This window comes from Terrapene carolina, unplaced genomic scaffold (assembly GCF_002925995.2).
Source record: "Terrapene carolina triunguis isolate 2854851 unplaced genomic scaffold, T_m_triunguis-2.0 Scaffold199, whole genome shotgun sequence".
Classification (NCBI taxonomy): domain Eukaryota; kingdom Metazoa; phylum Chordata; order Testudines; family Emydidae; genus Terrapene; species Terrapene triunguis.
Genome location: NW_020664550.1, coordinates 126087 through 140925, shown reverse-complemented (window position 1 = coordinate 140925; position 14839 = coordinate 126087).

The following is a 14839-nucleotide window of genomic DNA, read 5'->3' as shown; positions in this document are numbered from 1 at the left end:
CCCATTTGCATAGGTATCTCGTAAAGGTTTTTATCATGGGTTTTCAGGAGTACAAGAGGAGAAAAATAGTCTTTCCTTGATAGTACGTATCAGGATGAAATCTTGGCCCCGCTCAAGTCAATAGTAAAATGTCCATTGACTTCATTAGAGCCAGGATTTCATGCCAAGTTTCCAAAATAGTGTCATCTGCACCTCTGTTGTGAACATAGGAATTGTCAGACTGGATCAGACCCAGGGCTCATCCAGTCCAATATCCTGTCTCTGACAGTCGCCAGCACCAGCTGCTTCAGAGGCAGGGGCAAGAAACCCTGCAGTAGGCAGGGATGGGATCACGTGCCCACAGGGGAAGTTTCTGCCTAACCCCTCATTAGAGGTTGGCCTATGCCCTGAAGCATGAGGGCTTATATCCCTTCCAAATGTTTCTGGTGAAAGATGACCTTGATTGTGCTGAGATTTGGAAATGGTTATACGTATAATTAACAACTCTACTTTGCACTTTGATCCAAAGGTCTCAAGGCACTCTGCAAACGTCAATTATGTCTATTGACATTTCAGGTGAGTTTAGTTGCAATAGGCGGATGGTTGCCAGTGGTGCTGTGTAATTAAATGGGATAGCCCTTTATTTTTCTCATTCTTACCCCAGCTCCTCCTTAAAGATAACACCCCTGTCCAGACCGACCACTTCTCCAGAGGGATTCTGATCCTTCTCAGATAAGGAAGAGCACTTCTTGGCAGATCAGGGTGGCCCAAGGAATTGTGAATGGGATAGACCCCTTCACACAGGGGTCATCAGGTCAAATACATCTTAGGCTGGGACTGGCCAAAAGTTTGGTGGCTCATGTGCAATGAGCTGGGGAGGGGCTCAGTCCAGTTATTGGTGGAGAAAAGCATGCAGCCCACCTGCCATACCTGCCTCCTTTGTGGACCGTTTCAGTGAAGAGGCCCAGGATTGAATGGACCCTGGAGGCTGGACTGTGCTGTCTCCCACTGATGGGCTCACTCTAGGCCAGGTGTGAGAAATGTCAGGGGGGTGGTATGTTGGGGGGAAGCTTGGACTGCCACTGCTTGTGCTGTATCTATGCATACGGATTGAGGATATCGGTCTCCAGGGCTGCCAATCCAAGAATCTTCCACCAGCATTAAAAATCACGTGTCAAAATGCACTTAAAAATAGAAATATTAAAATCACAGAGAGAATCTGCATGGAGGAAGTGAAAGAGGCTGGTAAGGAAGGGATGAAATGAAAAGATCTTGTATCCCCACTGTGGTGGGAGACAGCAGCAGAGGCGTAGCGAGCGCCCTCCGTACCCTCCGACCAGAGGGGGCCCCGCAAGGAAGGGGGCCCCTAAAAGTGGCAAAATAAATACCGCATTCCAGTTTCTGCATTGTAAGGGGCCCCGCCCGGACATATGTTCGGAGGGGGCCACCGTTCGGAGGGGGCCACGTTCTTTGTTGCTACGGCCCTGGACAGCAGGGCTGCCACTGTGCAGGGAAATGCGACCAATAGATGCACAATGCAGCAGGAGGAAGCTGTGGTGCAGAAAGCGTCAGCTCCGGGGCTGCTCGCCTGCAGGTCTGTCTGCATTCGCTAGTGTTTTCTTCTGGTTTGCACTGCCTGGATGCGCAGCTGATTGAAGCTGCTCTCTCTCTCTCTCTCTCTATATATATATAAACAGAAAGCAAAATGTTTGAAGAAAAAACAAGCTGTGCCAGTTCCCACTGATACTCTTTGCCTCTCAGCAAATAACTGGCATGGGAAAAAACATATGGGTAGGCTTGTTTTATCTTGCACGGCACAGGTGTGTGCTGGCCCTGTTTGTAAATTCCCCTCTGCAAAATTCAAAGGTCAAAATCCTCAGCTGATCTAAGTTGACAAAGCTTCATTGAAGTAAATCATCTACTCATTTACATCAGCTGAAGATGTGGCCCATAATTTTTATGAAAGGATATGGCTTGTGTTTTGCTATTAAGGTGGAGGGGGGAATCTGATTGTGCTTTTATTTTAACGAATTCATTGCATTACAACCATGGCAGCACCCCAGAACTGTGCATTTTCCAAGTCCAAAATACCAAAGCTTTGGATTCATGCAACAGGATGAGGCAGGCACTATTTCTTCATATGCGTATGTAAAGCACCCAGCACAATGAGGCGCTGATCCTGATTGAGGCTTCTGGACATTATTGTAATATTAATAACAAGAACCAGACCGTTGGGTCATCTAGTCCGTCCCGCTCACCCTCCTGGCCAGTGCAGGATTGTTCCTGACAGTGTATTTTCTATTGCTTTGACCAATCTAGTTTTAAACACACCAAGCAATGACCTCTCCACCACCTCTTTTGGAAAGGGCTTCTAATATGCCTCTGTTCCACATGGTAATAGATTTATTCTGATATTCGTCCTCCATTATCCTTTTCTTAATGCTCTGGGATGATTTCTAATGGTCACCATCCTGAGATCTCCAGAGGAAATCAAGCAAAAAGGCAAACAAGAATGTTAACAGCTTCACCCCCATGGCCAGCCAATATAGACCTCACCAAGGACGCATAAATGCTATCGTAAGGAGAATGAGTCACTCTTGTTAAACAGACTAGACCATTGGTGTGAGCCCATGGTTATAATGGTTATAATGGCCTGTAAAATACCTCTTTGCACTGTTTTACTTGGATTAGACTGAAGTTTATTCTACTCTGCAAGAAGGCAAAAAGCCGATTAGATATTTGCATACGAAACTTTCTGATCTCTTCCTGGTTAAGGGCAAGAATTTGGACTCCAGTCCAGACAGTTTCTTAATATTGAAAAGTGCATTATCCATGTACGTGGAGATACAAGAGCAGTTTTTGTGAAGGATTTTGTTACCTTCCACGGGGTTCTCATGGTGTACATTTGGACCTGCACACTGTGTACTTCTACCTTCCAGTGATTGTTCACCTGGGAGAATCTGTCACTGAATTCCCCCTTAGCCAAAACGAAATTTACATTTGCATGAAACATATATTAATCATCTGAAAATCTTTGTTTCCGGTTATTGTCCATCTTCTGCTTGTTAATTATTATTTATATTGCATTAGTGTGTCCGAGCCCATTCATGGACCAGTTCCCCAAACACAGAACAAAAAGACAATCCCTGTGTAGGCCTGGGACCTAATCACCCCCCCCCCCCCCCCCATATTAAACCAGCCTTGCGTGAAACTCAGGGATTTCACTACTGCTGCCGATAAAGAATTAATCTATCTAGGCTCTTGTAGGGTGTCCATCCTTGTAGATGCTGATCACCTGTGAGAACAGCCTCTAGATATGTGTTTGCATTAAAACCGATCATTAATCTATTAGCCAAAAAAAGGCTTATTCCCTCATTAAAACATTAGTGGCCCATATGTACCACTAAAATTATAGGTTCTATCAGCAGCGCTATTAGAAGCACTATCTTCAAGGCTTTTTTAGTACCAGTGGGACATAAATATTTACTAGCAACTTGATGTGTGACTCAAGGTCTCCGAGTGTGATATGCCACTTTTCAGAACCCCCTCCCCCCAAGTTTGTAGCTTTTGAATTGCAGGTGCGTTTAAAGCAACTGAAGATGGTCTACTGCCCACAGTCCAGCTGCACCGTTCCTGGAATCTTTGTGGCAAGTGAGGTCTCCATGATCCCAAGAATGCTACAATTGCTTTAGGCCCACTTCCCCTGTGTGGCAGATTTCTGGGCCGCAGTCACGAGAAATAGACGTGTCCGAAACTGGGAATGGGCGACAGGGGATGGATCACTTGATGATTATCTGTTCTGTTCATTCCCTCTCTGGCACTTGGCATTGGCCACTGTTGGAAGACAGGATACTTGGCTAGATGGACCTTTGATTCTTATGTTTTTATGTCACTTCTTCCAGGGCACAATACAATAAATGTAGCCAGTGGAGAAAACTGGATGAAAGAAAAATGTGACGGCATCACCTGGAAAGCAGCAGTGCAGCTTTTAACTGGAAAGAAGAGCTGCATGGAAGGTAGCCCTGCTCACTAGATCTGATTAGAGATTTAGGAAGAGTGTGTTTCTGTGGTTAGAGCAAGGGATTGGGTGTCAGGACTCCTGTCTTTTCTCAGCTCTGCCACTGCCTTTGTGTGCAACTGTGGATACATCTGTGTCCCTCAGTTTCCTCATCTGTAACATGGGAACAGTAATGCATACTTGATGTAGGTAGTATAAGAATCTGAAAGGGCTGGCTAAGAATAGACTGCCTTCACTCAAGGCATGTTGCAAGTCTGAATTCACTAATATTTTTAAGTGCTTTCAGAGTCTCAGTTTAAAAATACTGTAGAAGTGGGAATATGAATCTTTCTTTGATTTTAACTGTGTAGTCCTTTCTATCTTTGTATTTTTCTTCTTGCTCAAGTAAAACCGTAAGAAACCTTTTTAAAAAGTTGCTCCCAGGGTTGATCTCCTGATCTCCATTATACCATTATTACTCCATTGACACGATTGGAGATGCTCCAGATTGCACTGGTGCAACTGAGATCAAGATCCAGCCCCAGGATTTCATAAGAACGGGTAATCAGCGGCTCTTGCTGCAGAGGAAAGTGCCAGAGCTCCCTTCCAAATTCCATTGACTCAGCTCTGTGAATGAACCCTAAGGAACTGGTATATGCTAGCAGTACAGATAGCCTGAGGCCAGCAGTCTAATCCATTAGTCATTAGCTATTGCTCTTAACAATGGCTAATGTCAAGGGAACATTACTTGATCATTAAAGCATTAAAAATACAGTGTACAGTTTGTAATTTTACCAAATGCACTTTTTTAAAAAAAATTGCTGCTCTCAGGCTGGTCACATTCACCAGAAACATGACCAGAATTAGTCACCTCCGTGTAGATGAAGGGTTTTCTTTATTGTCCATTTGGAATGGACTTTTTGTATCTGCTCTAAAGTATTGGGGCGTGTGAGTTGGAAGGAGGCATTAATGGCTGCCGCAAAGCTTCCCAGCATTGAGTAGCTAATCATGATGGTGGCAACTTTCCTGAGTTTTTAAAAATTACTAGTGGGAAAGTTCATCGCGTTTTGCTGAATTTTGTGAGTGTTTTCTAAATCAGACTTTCTCTTCCCTCACTTTTGTCTCAGGTGAAAATGGAAGTTGTGCTGTATTGCACCTTGAAAGAGTATGAGGAAAAATGAATTTTTGGGTGCATCACAAAGTAGTAGCATCCATTGGCCTTTCACTCTTTTTTCCAAAGCAAGACCTGTTCCAGACAGTCAGTCTAATGTGATTTTATAAATGTAATGGATAATGCTACTTCTAGACATTCTTGAGTTTGTAGGCTCCTTCAACATAACTCAAAATGGTTGAGATAACAGAGATACAATAGAATAAGAATGTTTCTCCCCCCCCCCCCACTGCCTTTTAAACCAATGTGTACCACAAAGCAATGAGTAAGACGCAGCAATGCAGTTGCCTGGTACAGACACAGATAGTGACCTCTTTTGCTGAGCCATAGTCTATATTCATCCTCAGAGGTTATATCATGAGTAAGGCTAAGATTTTGTCAGGGGTATTTTTAGGAAAAGTCATGGACAATAAAGAAAAATTCACAGAAGCCCGTGACCTGTCCCTAACTTTTACTCAAAATATCCAATGGGGAGCTGCGGAGGTCTCTGAAAATCACGGATGCCGTGACTTCCGCGACCTCCGTGACAAAATCGTAACCTTAGTCAATGAGTAGGGATATTGAGGGGCTATTCCCTACCCTTTTTTGAAAGTTGCCACAGGCTCTTCACTTTGCCCATGCAAAGTCACCAGAAGTGGTCAGATCTAGACTTCTCTTGTGTACAGAAGGATTCTGATTACTTAGCTGCCTTGTACAGTCCTTTTGCTGCAAAAGAAAAAAGGAAGCAGGATGATAATTAAGGAAGAAAACCCAAGCCGAGGGTCTGACCCTGCAAATCTTTACTAGCCCAAGTAGATTTTACTTGGGTGAGTAGCCAAATTCAGTGGATACAACTGATCTGTTTGCAAGCAAACTAAAAAGAAGATTGAAGTGCGATAAGGGAACATTCTTGACCCAAATCAGCCTCAGAGAGGCTTTGACTTCACCACTAGTTTAATTTTATATTTAGCAAACAAAATTTTGCTCTTACAATGGATTTATAACAAATAACTGACTATCGAAGACTCACATTTGTCAGCCCTACAGGAGAATAGGGGCTAAAAACCCAGAACCAAATGCTGAATGCCTTAGTCACACCTTAGCAGAGTTCACTTAGGTAAAATATTCATTGAAGTCAATGGGATTTTGCCTTAGTAACAACTGTAAGATTTAGTGGTTCCCTTGAATTTACTAAGAATGAGAGTATTCCAGCAGAGCCACTTCACAAAAGAGATAATGAAAAAACTGACTAAATAAGACGGGACCTCGGGGTCAGGAGAATCAGTGGCATGAAGAGGGTAGGAGGGTAAGTTTGCTGATGGTGAGACGGTAAAGCTGTAAGCAGAAACAAGACAATGAGAACCCGGTAAAGCAAGAGCTGCATTTCATTCTGTCTCCTTTTACAATGTGACTAACGTCTAGCACTTCTGTATTTGGTAGTGCCTTTTCTTCGGAGGATCTCAACGGGTTTCTTATGCACACATGAAGAATATCTGCACCCCTTTGAAGGTAAATATTACAGCCATTTTACAGATAGGAAAACTGAAGCACAAAGTGGTAGTAACTTTCTCATGGTCGCATTGGAAGCCACTGGTAGATCGCCCAAGAAGCTTGACTCCCGTTTCTGGATTATAATTACTAGACCACATCCCATGCAGTGTTACATTCTTAGGTTGTGAGAATTCAGCCAATAGGCTGCATTGGCAATATTCAGATATTAATGTAGCAGATATTAATGTATTAATGTAATGTACTGTATTAATGTAAATCAGATATTAATGTAGCAGATATTTCAGTGGGATCACCACCATGTGCATTTAGAATGATTAACTTTTATTGGCTGGAAAAGGAAATGCAGCAAGTCCACAGGGATAGAACATTTCTAATGCATTTTATGGCACTCTGAGTGAGCAATTCATCATTGCCATCCTGAGCAATCACAGCCATCCTGAGCACCTTTAGAAACGAGGAAATACTTCAGGTTCTGAATATGTCCCTTTATGGTGTTGAATGAATAGAAAATAAATAATCATCATGAAATTGTGATGCGCTAAACAGAAAGTGTCCCAGGATTTAAGATAAAATTGACTATTTGCCTGTCTTAGGGTTTTCTATAGCACCCGGGACCTTAGTATCTACACACTGTGTGCTAAAATACACATCCTAATGTTTGGAATCATTGTAACATGTATAATCATCATAGCATGTTTTAGGAATTACACTCAGAAGATTTTCACCATAGAATATCAAGTGACTAACGTCAGACAAAGACTGAAATTCACAGTATCAGGAGGGCAAGCTCTCAGATGATTTGGTCTCATGTTTAATCTAAAATGTGTCACACTGCAATATACCATTTTGCCATGTCTCAGATATTTGGGATTCTTCCAGTTCCCATGTCTCTAGTTTTCTGTTTGTTGTATTTGAGCTGCCTTACTTGCAAAGGGAACAGAATGATAGTTGAATGCCATTAAAATGTCAAGCAAGAAGTTCTTTTAATTCAAAAATACTTGCTGTGTTGCTACTGATTGCACAATATAAAGGTTGACACAAGTAGCTATTGCACCAGTGCATATATTTTAGGATTAAATAAAGGTAGATGCTGTTTCTACATACTCTAAATGATAATGCGGACTAATAATTTTATTAGCATATTTGCTGGGCAAAGTCAAAATATTGTTGTGCAGAAAAAACCCTTCTCTGCTGTGGTATAAATGGGATATATGATGGTAGAGGGTGCAGTAAACTTTCTATTTTCATGGCTTAGGGATAATCATGTATTACCCATTCATTGACTGTTTCCACCACTTCCCATATCTCTGCCTATTGTGCAAACATGATTGATTTTTAGAGCCCACCAGGGGAATTAGCTACACAACTCCCACTGTAATTAGCAAGAGCTGGGTAACTAAACTCCCTAGTTGGCTTTAAAATCTTGGCCCTTTCTACACTAATGATCCAAAATGCTTTAATAATCTGATAATGATCTGCAATGTTTTAGATCATTACTGTAGAATACAGTAGCACTTTTTAAATAAAGAAGTATTTTGTACATTTCCCTGCAGACAAGAAACAATAAAAATCTTGGGGCCAATCCTGCAGTCCTGACTTCTGTAAAACAAACCAAAAAAACCCCATTGAAATCCACAGTGTCTCTGTCTGTCTATCTAGATTTATATATGAATAAGGCTCCCTGGATTTATTCACACTGGACATCATGCTTTAAATTATTCTGCTTCTCCATGCCCCACATGTAGCTTACAAGGGATTTCCTATTTTAGGGAGACAAATAATAAACATTACTCACACTCACTGTTGGTTCTGCAGACTACTTGGGTGACTTCTTTTCTCTGTTAGTCTGGTCACTTTAACTCTGCTTCCATCTCAGCAACCGGACCTCTGAGGATCCTGTGTGTGTGGGTATGTCCCGCCTCCCTCTGTGCAGTCAACAGGACACTGAATTCTGTAAGAATTGAAAGTGATTTAAATACTCCTCTCAACTCTAGCCCTGAACTTCTACCTGTTGAGCCTTCTTAAAGGAATATCCTCCAAAAATGCAGGCAGGTCGGAATATCCCATGTGACTGACTGTTCAAGTCTCATTTTAGTTTTGCTGATGTGTTGTTTGTTTATTGACATTGTCGTTTACTTTTTGATTAAATGGTGCAATAGTACTCTGGTGGCAATGCAGTTATTATGGGACTATGATTACTCCAGGTGTGGGAGAGTGCATGTTTGTGACCAGCCCTCTCTTGACGCCCATGATCAGGGGAAAGAATCTTGGAGTGGTTTTTGAGCCAGACTTAAAGAAATTCCTAGGCCTCTCCTCTTGCTCGCTGCTTGCGGGATAGGCTCCCAAAGCGTGGACTTAACTGGGCCACCCACACAACAATGTCCAGCCACCTTCTTTCCCCCATAGGTGCAGGCTTTTCTGGGCCAGCTGCAGGAAAATGGCTTGCCTTCTTTCATCTGCCACTGGAGTTCCCAAATGGGGGCCCATGGAGCACATGCTGGTGGCCTGCAGAGAGCTGACTGACCACATGGTGTGTGTGGTTCCTCTCTCTCATTTCAAGCTGCTAAACTGGATTAAAATAAGTTTAAAAATACATTAAGAACATAAGAACGGCCATAGCTGGTCAGACCAAAGGTCCATCTAACCCAGTATCCTGTGTTCCGACAGTGGCCAATGCCTGGAGCTTCAGAGGGACTGAACAGAACAGGTAATCATCAGATGATCCATCCCCTGTCGCCCATTCCCAGCTTCTGGCAATAAGAAGCTAGGGATACTCCAGGCATGGGGTTGCATCCCTGACCATCTTGGCTAATAGGTCCATCAATGGCTATCTTTCCCTCCCCCTTCCATGTTCAAAACCTGAGCACCTGAACTTTCCAAGATCTAACCAGTGCCCTTAAACCCAGAGAGGTCACCGGGGGACACTGCTATTTACTTCTCTCCATTCTGAAAACTGGCCATTTATTACTACCTTCTGTTTTCTGTCTTTTAACCCTTTACTGATCCATGAAAGGACCTTCCCTCTTACCCCATGAGTGCCTACCTTTCTTAAGAGCCTTTGGTGAGGGACCTTGTCAAAGGCTTTCTGAAAGTCCAAGTACACTATATCAAATGGATCACCCTTGTCCACATATTTATTGTTCCCCTCAGAGAGTTCTAACACATTGGTGAGACATGATTTCCCTTTACAAAAGCCATATTGACTCTTTCCCAACAAATTGTGTTCATCTGTGTCTGAAAATTCTGTTCTTTACTATAGTTTCAACCAATTTGCCTGGTACAGAAATTAGGCTTACCAGCCTATAATTGCCAGGATCACCTTTGGAGCCTTTTTTAAAAGTACGTACGTACTTTCCTAATGTTAGTCACATGTAAGCAATTGCTGAAGTTCCCAGGGGCCTGTTAATTGATTAGCCATGGGAAGGCAAGTGGATTCCTCATCATGAATGGGATAGGATGTGTCCATGGATCAGTCTTTCCATAGTGGCCCATGCTATGAAAAAAGTCTGAGATTCCCTGATCTAAAGATCAGGTCCTAAAAGGCTCAATTGAAATCCTAGGTACAGAGATTCCCAAAGACTTCTATGGGAGCTGGATCAGCTCAATGGTACAGTGCTCTTTTATTCCAATTTTGGGAAGCAGCCAGTCCCCTCCTCCTGGTGGGCCTTGGTATTTGCAATGTCACACATCTTTACAACTCAGGCCCTTCTGGAGATGGGGCGGTGCAGTCCTGAACTGATGCGCTGCTAGCTGTTCAATCAAATACATTTCCCGCTCTGCATCCAAATAACTTGCACTCTCACACCTCAGCCCTCGTGTACTGTGTGGAAGCTCATAGAGCTGAGATCTTCATGACTCACCTTTGGTGTCATGGTGCTGTCATTCAGCAATGAGGGGAACTGGTGGCAGAGCAGCCTCAAAGAATAACAAGATGAGATGGAAATAGAGGGGAGAGAGACAGGGAAGAAGAGAAGGGGGGAATTAACCTGTGCCAGCAGGTTATTTTTTTCATGAAGACAAGTTACCAGCAGTTTATATGAAGTGCACTTGATGGAACTCATACTGCTTAGTCACCTTTGGTCATTTCCAGCCCCACTGCTCAGTGCTGAGAAAATTAGGAGATCTACATTTGCTAGGGATCAAGTTTTTCAGCTCTGCAGAAAACAATGTCTTTCAGTCTTTTCCAAGAAGACCCATGTAGATGGCCCTTCCAAATCAGCAAGGCTCTGCAGGGGTGCAAGGCTACCCACCCACATAGCCCTGATGGGGCCGGACCATGTAGGCAGGCAGAGATTGTCCTTACTTGCATTGTATACAGTGATGAGCACTTTGTGAGTGCTTAACAACTGAAAAGAAATAAACAAAAACTCTGCTGCCATCTTAACTATGGAGTCTTTACTGCTCCTCCATGAGAGGGAGGGATTAGGCAAAGATCTCTTGTTAAGTAAGGTGCTATCGGAAACCCAACCACATGGCAAACTAAAATGATAAAGTATCCCTTTGTGAGGGATCAATCATTAATTTGCTCTCGGTATGGACTAATTGTTTTTAAACCATGATTTCCTTTAAGCTGAAATGCAACCCTAAACTTTCACTATTCATTTCCAGAGAGCTATAAGCAGAAAGTTGCCCAGATGTAGCAGAGGAATTGTCACCACACAAGGGGAGCACTGTTTAATTTTTAAACAACATCTAGGCCATCTTGTTTGGTTTCAGTCTTACCAAAATCTGGGCTCATTATTTCTCTGTAGACATTTCCAATCAATCTCTTTTGTTTTGGATGTCTACATGCCACTGCCCTATGCTGTCTTTCCTTCTCATTGTTGTTTGCCCTGAGGAATAGAGTTTTTAAGAGCATCTGTGACTGAATAGTTTGTAACTGGCCCCAGTTTGGCATTTGAAGAGTGTGCAAAATGAATGCAATGCACACAGCGGGGGTATGAAAGGGTTGTTGCTGGAAAACTAACCCAGAAACTGGCCCGGTGACTCTAAATTACCTTGAATTACATGAGCATATTTACATGGCTTTAACTGACAAGGAAGCATCCTCCTGCCAAACTACAGGCTTCCAATCCATTCTGGTTTCTCAGACAACAAACCTTAGCTGTTACTTCTCAGTCCCAAGTATGGTGTATAACATAGCACCTAGTTCACCCATTAGAACCAAGGACATTATTTGGACCTGAGCTAAAGTCAGGCTAAAATGGTTTGATAATGAGTAGCTCTAAGGTAGAGATGGATTAAAACCAGGGCCAGTTATCCAGATCCCCTGCACTTAGATATGAGTCTCAGATCTCAACCGCCTCTGGTTTTAGTTTTGCAATACAAAACCTGACGGGTGAGGATTTTCAAAAGCCAAAACCACTCCTCAGTTTTTGCCCATCTCCAAGATAAATAAACAGCATTTCAGTCTGATGTTCATTCAGGCTTGCTACCTGTACTCATTCATTATGGCTAATGCGCCACATGGATGCTTCTGTGTTCCCCTTGCAGTCCCTACATACAGCCTTCGGTCGTTAATGTTTTGCGTGTAGTGTACGTATAAAAGAGACATGTTGCTCAATAAGAGTTACATAAATATCTTGGCTGTAAAATAGACATTTTATTCTCTGTTTAGCAAACAATCCAACTAAATGTGCAGTCTGTAGTTCTTCTGCACTTTATATAATGTGCAGTTAAATGAAATGCATCCTGTTGCGGATGGGAATAAGCTAAGAGTTGAGCTGTGCGATCTGCAATTTATAGCGATGTCTCTCTTGTAAGTCAGCTACTGAGTTTGTGAATACCCTGATTTGGAAGATAGGGAATCCTGCCCTATTTCCCTTGAGACTTCAGCAACTGGTACTTCATTGTGGGTAGCTGGCAGATGTAATTGGGAGAGCAACCTTTTCCATTGGGTCCCTGCAAAAACAGAGGAAAAAATATTAGCTGCTATCGTCTCTGGCTAATATTTTCAGAAAAGATTTTGGGTGCTTCTATCTGTGGGTGCCCAAGCTGAGAGACCCTTTAAAAAGCACTTGTACAAGAGCTGGGTATTATCATTATTAATGGGGCCTGATTTTTCAGAAAGTGCTAAGCACCCACCCTCTAAAACTCAGGCCCTTTTAAGTTATTGCAAGATGGGCACCCAAAATCAATGAGAACTTTTGAAATTCTTGGCCTCTGTTCATACTTTTTTGGACTCTCAAACTGTAAAATGTGATCATTGCTTTTGCTCCTGATTGCTTCCCCCCCGAAGCCCTAGATTTTAAGCAAATAAATTCTCTCTTATATATTAGAAACCTAAAAACATTAGGTTGAATAAAAATCCCTTGTAAAAAAATACTATATCATTCTAAAATAAGGGCCCACAAACTATTGTAATTTGTACATTTTTGTTCAGGTTTATGTTACCATCTGCAGTATTTTCTAGATTTCCGACATTATGACTGACATTTTCCAAAGCCATTTTCAAAGGATTTGGATGGCTAATTCCCACTGAAAGTCATAAGAATTATGTATCCAGACTCCCTAAACAGCTTTGAAAATCTTGGCATACATCAATAGAAGATCTGCTACCTACTTCTATTGAAGTCAGTGGAAGTTTTGCTATTGGCTTCATTGGAAGTGCAAACATGAACAGGCCTCTATTGTTTGCCTGAAATCTATGGTTGGGTCAGTCTAATGAAATTTTGCACTCTCTGGGCCAAATTTTCTGCTGGTATAAATGGTACAACTCTTTTGGCGTTTCACCCATTTACACTAGTATGGAATTGGGCCCTATATATTTTCACAAAATGTCATCAAATCACTATAACTTTCTTCCTGTTTTGACCATTCCTCAGTGGAGAAGAGTAAATTTTACTGATATCAAATGCCACAAAATGGGAATCTCTTAAGGTTTTTCAATTGTCTCAGCTAACATTCTGAGAGAACCCCACTGTTTGTTACCTTGTTAGAAAAACTTAGAGATTTCATCTGGGCCACCCGGATCTTTCAACAGTCGTGAAGAATGTTCTGCGCACACGGAACAGAAGAGTTGGAATGATTGCAACATAATGAACAAAAAAGGTTTCTGTGTAGCCCTGTGACAGGTCATGAGCAATCAAATATTTTTAATTGACTGCAAACAGGAAAAGAGGGAACTCATTGGCTTTGAGTAAGCAATCCAACAATACATTTATAATCTTAACAAGCAGCCTGATCCAAAGCCTGTTAAAGTCAATGGCTTAAAGCCATATAATTAGGCAAAGAAATGAGGAAGTCTTTTTTGTTCTGTTCAGGATACAAAATTACATTCCTTGACCAGCACTCTACCTGCTGTATGTAGACATCTACTGACTATTCTGTATGAGTACAAATATAGGATATTCAATTAAGGTCTAATCCGGCAAACCCTCAGCATGGAACTCCCATTACTCCTATACTTCCAGGAGAATTTTACCCTTAGATACATTTCTTGTCTATAAACTGGGGAAAACACCCACAATATAGTATGGGACACCCCATACCCAGTGCTACAGAAAATCCTAAAATAGCTAGACAGATACTAAGGTTGGGGGAAAGAGTTCAAGTGATTTCATTTAGCTCCCACTGAAATTAATGGGATTTGAGTGCCTGTAGGGTCCTTAAAAAAAAAAAAAAAATCTCCGCCTAACCGGTAAACGTGGGGATAAATTAAAATATATCAATAATCAGAAGTGGAATCAGGCAAATATGATCAGGCAAAAAGTAGAATAAATTCCAAGATACTCAAGGTGGTAAAAAATGTTAAGCGTTTGATATTTCAATAAAAACTTTTGCAAGAAAAAATTTGTTTAGGTTTTTTTTTCTCCAACTCACTTATGGAGTGGTCCACATTTAAAAAAACCCTGAAATTTCAATGAAAAATTTCCTGAAAAGTTTTGTGGGTGGGTTTGTGGTCTTGGGTTTGTGTACGCATGCACATGAGTGCGTGTATGTGACAATGTTTCTGCATTTTTTTGACCAGCTCTCCCTGACTCTCACTGACCGTGCCTTTTGCACAGACTTTAGCTTTGTTTTTAACTGTCCTCTAACCAGGGAGATGATATTTGAGCACAGAATCCAGAATATGTGTCTACCTTTGTCATGGCCCCACTCAGGTTCACATTGCTTTGCTGGATCCATGTTTTCCTCCATCATTTGCTCTTCAGTCAAGGTTACTTTTGCTTCAGGGTTTCTCACAGAACTTCTGTTCATCT